The sequence below is a fragment of the Penaeus monodon genome, chromosome 40, assembly GCF_015228065.2.
Source record: "Penaeus monodon isolate SGIC_2016 chromosome 40, NSTDA_Pmon_1, whole genome shotgun sequence".
Lineage (NCBI taxonomy): Eukaryota > Metazoa > Arthropoda > Malacostraca > Decapoda > Penaeidae > Penaeus > Penaeus monodon.
The window spans coordinates 14,138,085-14,145,584 of record NC_051425.1 but is presented as its reverse complement, the minus strand read 5'-3'; the positions used below and the strand labels follow the sequence as shown (position 1 = coordinate 14,145,584).

The 7,500-nt window shown below is 47.9% G+C and overlaps 1 protein-coding gene across 3 annotated transcripts in view; it reads left to right on the top strand.

Moving 5' to 3' along the window:
• LOC119597926 (fat-like cadherin-related tumor suppressor homolog) overlaps positions 1-7,500 on the top strand; it is a 191,189-nt gene that overhangs the window by 33,375 nt on the left and 150,314 nt on the right. For 2 of the 3 annotated variants that reach the window (XR_005230940.1, XM_037947592.1), the window contains exon 1: positions 4,724-4,785. The exons of the other annotated variant lie outside the window; for it this stretch is intronic. The gene's annotated coding sequence lies outside the window, so the exon portion shown is untranslated. Of the gene's footprint in view, positions 1-4,723; positions 4,786-7,500 lie in introns of those variants that run through there. 3 annotated transcript variants of the gene reach the window in all.

The window sequence follows — 7,500 nt, the reverse complement described above, 5'->3', positions numbered from 1 at the left end:
ACACGCACACGCACACGCACACACACACTCACACTCACACACACTCACACAGACCGGCGTGCACATAAACACACGCACACATCACCGGGACAACGATAAAGGGACGAGTGTCAGCTGTAACTTTCTCTTTATTGTTTTCATTCAGAGATATTACGGGAATGTTTAGTCGTTTGTTTGCCTGTTTTTTGTGTGTGTTTGTTTTTTTTTTTTTTATTGAATGGATGGATGGAAAGGAGGGGGAGGAGGGTAGGGAAGGGCTGAAGGGGAATAAAGAGGGGGAGGGAAAGGGGAAGGGAAGGGGAGGGAGAAGGAGGGGGAGGAGGAGGAGGAGGAAGGAAAAGAAGAGGAGGAGGAAGAGGAAAAACAGGGATAGGACAGAGTGAGGAGGAAAGAAGAGGCTGAGGACAGGAAATACCAACCTCCTCCTTTCTTCTCGCTTTCTCTCTCATTCCTTCCCTCTCTCCTATCCTTTCCCCCTTCTCCATTCTCCTTTCTTCCTTCCCTCCCTCGCTCCCTTCTTCTCTGCTTTACCCCCCCCCCCCCCCGCGCCAAACAGGAGAGGAAGTATGTGAAGATTAGTTTTTTGTCGCTGTTCCCTTCCGCGGATCTCGGAGCAGACGGCCTCCTCCTCCTCCTTCTTTTTTCTTCTTTTTTTCTTCTTTTTCTTTTTCTCCTCCTCTTTTCCTCCCCCTTCTTCCTCCCCCTCCTCCTCCTCCTCCCCTCTTCCTCCTCCTCCTCCTCTTCCTCCTCCTCCTCCTTGTTCCGTGCTTTAAACTTCAAGACAAACTTCGGCTGTTTGGGGGATGTGCTTGCTTGGGCGGCTTTGTGGATAAGGAAGAGGGAGAGAGAGAGGAAGGACGGAAGGAAGGAAGGAAGGAAGGAGTGAGGGAGGGAGGGAAAAAAGGAAGGAAAAAAAGGGAAAGGGAAGGAGGGGGAGGGGGAAAATAAGGGGGAAAGGAAGAGAGGAGGGAAAAAAGAAAATTCCAGAAAAAGAGAAGAGAGAGGAGGGAAAGGGAAAGGAAGAGAGAGGAAGAAAAGGGGAAAAAAGAGAAAGTGGAGAGGAGGAAAAGAGAAAGAAGGGGGGGGGAAAGAGAGGAGAAAAAAAAAGAGAAAGAAAAGAGAGAGAGAAAGAAAAGAAAAAGAGGAGAGAAAGAGAGCGGATAGAGAGAGAGAGGCGCTTTGGCGTCGACTAAAAGATTCCCCTTTTTCTGGGCCCTTGCGTCTCGTGTGGGTTACGGAGTTGTTGAGCCTCGAGAGGGAAGGGGGTGGGGGTGGGAGATATGGAGGAATGGGTAGGGGGTGCGGGTGGGGGGCTAGGAGTACTGTATTACGGTTTCTGCGATTGTTAAATGCAAAAACGCATACAACACCGCACTCACGAAGGAGAGAAGGGGGAGGGAAGAGAGAGAGAGAAAGGGGAGAGAGGAGAGAGAGACAGAGAGAGAGTGGGGGGAGAGGGAAAAAGAGGGAGAGAGAGGAGAGGAAAGGGGGAGAGAGAGAGAGAGAGAGGAAAAGGGAGAGAGAGGGGGAGGGGAAAGGGGGACGAGAGAAAGAGAGGGGAAAGAGAGGGGGGGGAGAGAGGGAAGGAGGGGAGGAGATTAAAGAGGGGACCAAGGTATTCCAGAAACCCCCCCCCCCCCCCCCCCGAAAAAAAAAGGTAAAGGGGAAAAAAAAGGGGAAAAGAACGGAAAGGGTAAAAAAAAAAAGGTAACGGGGGTTTGGAGGGACCGGTTTCAAAACCCCCCCCCCCCCCCCCCCTCCCTCCTTGTTTTTTGTTTTTTTGTCTTCCTTTTTTTGGCCCCTTTTTTCCCCCCTTTCCTTTCTCTCCTTTTCCCTTTTCCTCCCCTTCGTCCCTCGTCCCCCGGGCCTTCTCTCCTCGCCTCCCCCCCCGCCTCTGCACCCCCTCCCCCTTTTTTTATTTATCCTCTTTTCTCTCTCCCTTCTCTCCCCTCTCTCTCTCTCTCCTCTCTCTCCTTCTTCTTTTCCCCCTCCTTCTCTCTCTCTCTCCTCTCCTCTCTCTCTCTCTTTCTTTCTCCCTCTCTCTTTCCTCCCCCTCCCTTTTCTCTCTCTCCTCTTTTCCCCCTTCTCTTCCCTTTTTGTTCCTCTCTCTTCTCTCCCCCCCCCCCCCCCCCCCCCTTCCTCCCCTCCTCCCCCTCCCCTCCCCTCCTCCTCCTCCTCCTCCCCCCTCCTCCTCCTCCTCCTCCCCCCCCTCCCCCCGGTTGAATGAAGATGATCCTCGGAGGGAAATCCTTTAGTTCAAGGCTTGCTTACCCGACAACAAAAGGACGGGCCGACCTTTGAAATGTTCCTACCAATTTTGGAACAATGGCATCGTCCATTCTCCTCCTCCTTTCCTCTTCTCTCCCTCTCTCCTTTCTCTCTCTTCTCTCTATTTTTTTCTTTCTGTTTTTTTTTTTTCCTGTTTTCGATTTTTTTCTTTCTCTCTTTCTCGTTTTCTATTCTTTCTCTCTTCGATGTTTTGTTCTCTTTCTGTCTTCGCCTTTTCTCTCTCCTCTTTGCTCCTTTTTTTCTTTCACTCTCTCTCTGTCTCTCTCTCTCTCTCTCTCTCTCTCTCTCTCTCTCTCTCTCTCTCTCTCTCTCTCTCTCTCTCTCTCTCTCTCTCTCTCTCTCTCTCTCTCTCTCTCTCGCTCTCTCGCTCTCTCGCTCTCTCTCTCTCTTTCACTCTCACTCTCACTTGTGTGACTGAACTGACCAGTTGTCTAACTAATTTACTGCCGCCTTTGACAGATAGACTGACTGACTGATTGACTTCCCTCACTTACTGACTGACTGGACCGTCATCCTCACTGACTGCCATATAGACTGTCAGCTATTTGTCTGGATTGACTGTATCCGATTGCATTGTTCCCGCACCTGACTACATGGCTTATTGTCCCCGGCTGCCTGGCTTTGCGAACGAGAGCACAGACAAAGGGAGAATAAAGGAGGGGGGAAAGGGGAACTTTTAAAATATTTTGGAAAAGGAAGCAGGTGCTGTAGGTTAACATCGTAGGTTAATTTAAGAGGAGAGGGGCTCGTTACGCAACACGCAGAAGGGAGGGGAATGGGTAACGAGGTAAGGAGAGAAGGGAGAGAAGGAGAAGGAGAGGGAAGGAGAAGCGGGGGAGAAGGAGTAGGAGAGGGAGGGAGGGAAGGAGGGAGGGGAGGAGGAAAGGGGAGAGAAAATGGGAGCAGGAGAGAAACGGGGGAAGAGGAAGGTGAGAAGGAGGAGGAGAGGGAGGTAGGAAGGGAGGAAGAAAGGGAGACAAAGAGAAAGATAGTGAGAGGAGAAAGAAGGGAGGGAGAGCAAGAGAAGAAGACACACAAGCAGACAGAATAAGAGTGTTGGAGGGAGGATTTTAAGATTTTTTCCCTCTTCCCATTTAATGGAGGAAAAGGGGTAAGGATTAAGGCAAGAAATGGAAATTGGCTCACTGTTGAGATAAGAAAGGAAGTGTGTGTCTTTGATTGTACGATTGGAGGCAGAGAGAGAGAGAGAGAGAGAGAGAGAGAGAGAGAGAGAGAGAGAGAGAGAGAGAGAGAGAGAGAGAGAGAGAGAGAGAGAGAGAGAGAGAGAGAGAGAGAGAGAGAGAGAGAGAGAATCAAAGCTAGAGGCAGAACCAGAGAACGGAGATAAAGGGAGAATAAGAATAAACAAGAATGTAAGAACGGGAAGAAAAAAGAGCAGAGAAGGAAAGAGAACAAGAAGCAGAAGCAGAAGCGAGCGACAAAGGGGTCCGCCACGGGCGCGCGACCTTCCCAAGGCCTTGTTTGAGGACTCGTTATCAGCCATCACGCCTCTCCTATTTATGACTTTCTCCCCTCTTCTCCTCTTCTCCTCTTCTACTCTTTTGTCATACTTCTTCCCTTGTTTTGCTCTTTGCTCTTTCCTCTTTCCTCTCTTGTAGAGTTATTCTCTTTTATCCCTTTTCCTCTTTCCTCTTTTAGCACACTTCCCTCTTCCCACTTCCTCCTCTCTTTCCATCTTTCCTCTCAGATTTACATCTTTCCTTCATTTTTGTCTTTCCTCTTTTATCAGATCCCTTCCCCTCTTCTCCCTTTTCCTCTTTCCTCTTTTATCACACTTCCCCCTCTTCGATTTGCTCTTTCCTTTTTTATCACACTTCCCCCTCTTCTCCTTCCCTTCTTTGATTTATTTACCTTATAAATAATTTACCATTATCTTATTTTCTTCATTTTTTCTTCATTTACTTCCTCTTCTTATCATTATTTTTTTTTCTCTCATTCTTTCACATTTTTCCCTCTTCCTTCTTTAATTATCCCTTTGTCCCATTTATTGTTATTTTTGTTTTTGTTACTATTATTATTTTTATTTCTTGGCATTATTATTGTTATTTTGACATTATTATCATTGTTGTTATTATGATTATTCATAGTATGAGGGTTATTGTTGTTATTGATGTTATTATTGTTATTATTATTGTTGTTGTTGTTGTAGTGGTGTTGGTGGTTGTAGTTGGTGTTAATTTCATTATTATTATATTATTATTATTATTATTATTATTATTATTATTGCTATTATTATTATTATTGCTATTATTATTATCATTATTGTTATTATTATTATTATTATTGATATTAACAGTATTATTAACGTTATTATTATTGTTGTAATACGCTTTCTGAATGTGAGAACCAAACTGAAATTCCAGCAGAGAAATCTCCAAAGCTCTTATCTCTAAACTTTCCTTATCTCTTGCAGGTACGCGGGAGCAGCCATTCGTCAATCTGGACGGTGCCATAGGTCAACGCTTAAGCACAAGGGTGAGAGACGCTGTTGAGTATTGTCTGTGAATTGGGGCATTTTCTGTCACTGTCATGTGGACGTTGCTCGGTCGTTTGTTTGGGAAGGTGTATAGTCCTGGGTTTCAGATATCTGTTGTTGTTGTTTTTTTTTCTCTCTCTGTCTGTATCTCTCTCTCTTTCTCTCTCTCTCTCTCTCTCTCTCTCTCTCTCTCTCTCTCTCTCTCTCTCTCTCTCTCTCTCTCTCTCTCTCTCTCTCTCTCTCTCTCTCTCTCTCTCTCTCTCTCTCTCAATTGTACCTCTCTCTTTCTCGAAGCAACAGGATTATGTTTTCATTTTCTTTGCAGTAAAGAAGATAAATCATTGGTATTGGTTGGAGAACGTAAGTTTTGTTTGTTTGCGTTTTGTTTTTGTGTGTGGTTGGATGTATGAGTGGGTATGGATGTAAGTATGTATTTGTGTGTATGTGTGTGAGTGTATGTGCAAGAAGGATGGAAGAATGAAGGCCTTAGAGAACGTTCCAAGCGCCCAAGGCTTTTGATGTTAGTTCCGGCATTCGGTCTCTCGTGTGTGTGTGTGTGTGTGTGTGTGTGTGTGTGTGTGTGCGTGTGCGTGTGCGTGGGTGTGTGTTTGTTTGTTTGGTTGTTTGGTTGTTTGTTTGTTTGTCTCACGAGGGCGGACACACAGACGAAAACGGAAGAGCAAAGAGAGAGAGAGAGAGAGAGAGAGAGAGAGAGAGAGAGAGAGAGAGAGAGAGAGAGAGAACGAAAGAGCGAGACTAAGAGAGAACGAAAGAGCGAGACGAAGAGAGAGAGAGAATGATACGTTGCTTCGCTGCATAGCCTACATGGTTTATATACATATCCTTATACACAGATATATAAAGATATGTATATGGATCCTTTTGATGGTTCGTTACACAGGAGATGGAGAGCTGTGCCGGAGGGAAGCGGGCGACACTCCAGGCGTTGAAAGGAGGGGTGGAGTGAAATGTAAGGGGGTGGGAGGGAGAGAACAGGGGGTAGAGGGAAGGGGGTGGGGGAAATGTAAGGGGGAGAGGGAGAGAGAAAGTGGGGGGAGAAGGTGTAGAGGGAAGATGTGAGGGGGAGAGGTAGAAAGAAATGAATAGAGGTGAAAAGGAAGAAAAGTGGGATGAGGGAAGGAAATGAAGGGAGAGAGGGAGAAAGAGAAGGGGGAAAGGGAGAAGGAGAAGGGGAAGGGGAGAGGGAGAAGGAGAAGGGAAGAGGGAGAAGGAGAAGGGGAAGGGGGAGAAAAAGAAGAGGGAGAGGGAGAAAGAAGGGGGTGAACAGAAGAAAGAGGCGGAAGGGAGAGAAAAAGGAGTAAGAGGGAAGGGGGTAGACGAAAAGAGGGAGAAAGGGGGAAAAAGGGTATTTAACAGTGGGGTAGAAGGGGGAGGAAGAAAGAGGAGAGAAGAAAAGAGAAGAGGGAGACAAGGAGAAAGGGAGAAGACAAGGGAGTGTAGGACGGCGTTGAGAGAGATCGAAGGGAGGAGTATCCACAGGGAGGAAGGGAGGGTTTAAAAAGCAGGAGGGGCCACAGGAAGAGAGGGGCGAGGATGATAATTGCTCTCAGGTATTTTGTATATGCCGCCGCCGCCCCCGTGTGTGTGTGTGTGTGTTATTAATAAACGGCGTAATAATGCGAGGAAAGTGCCTGGCTTTGATCCCCAGGTCACACGCGCGCTGCATAAAGTATGCCCGGCCTCTTTCGGTGCCGCTCGCCCGCCTCTTGCACTCTCCCCTTCTTCTCCTCTTCCCTTCTTCACCTCTCCCCTTCTTTTCCTCCCCCCTTCTCCTCTTCCCTTCTTCTCCTCTCCCCTTCTCCTCTTCCCTTATTCTCTTCTCTCTGTCCTCCCCCTTTCTCATTCCTTCTCTCCGCCCCATATCTATCCTTCCCTCTTACCTCCACTTTCCCTCATGAGAGAGAGAAAGAAAGAAAGAAAGAAAGAAAGAAAGAAAGAAAGAAAGAAAGAAAGAGAAGCACAAGATGAGAGGCGATATAGAGATACGGCAGGCGAACAGTGGAACAAGGCAAAGGGTGAATTAGAAACGCCGATATATGTGTGTGTTCTAATATGCACGTCGGCGGCCTGAAGTCTCCCTATATCCCTTTATGATCTCGATCCTCTTTCTTGAGATATTCCGTGGTGAGGGAGGGAAGGAGGGAGGGAGGGAAGAGATCGTGGGAGAAAGAGAGAAAGACACTGACACAGACATAGGCGCAGGAACAGATACAGATACAGACACAGGCACAGACAGACAGGCGGGCAGGCAGGCAGGCAGGCAGGCAGGCAGGCAGGCAGGCAGGCAGGCAGGCAGGCAGATAGGCAGACAGGCAGATAGGCAGACAGGCAGACAGGCAGACAGGCAGACAGACACACACACACACACACACACACACACACACACACACACACACACACACACACACACACACACACACACACACACACACACACACACACACAGAGGCGAAGACGAAACGACTAGCCAGGACTCCGCGAGAGGTTCTCCGGCCCGGCAAAGTCCTTCTGTTTCTCCATTATGCAGCGTCCCCGGCGAGCGTATGCTGTGGCTTCCCCGGAGTGTACATTGTGGATGAGTCACGAAATGTCATCATCGTGTGTGTATGTGGAGAAAGGAGGGGGTTGGGGGGGTTAAGGAGGAGGGAAGGGTGGGATAAAGGGAGAAAGGGGGGGGGGGTAGGGGGCGATGG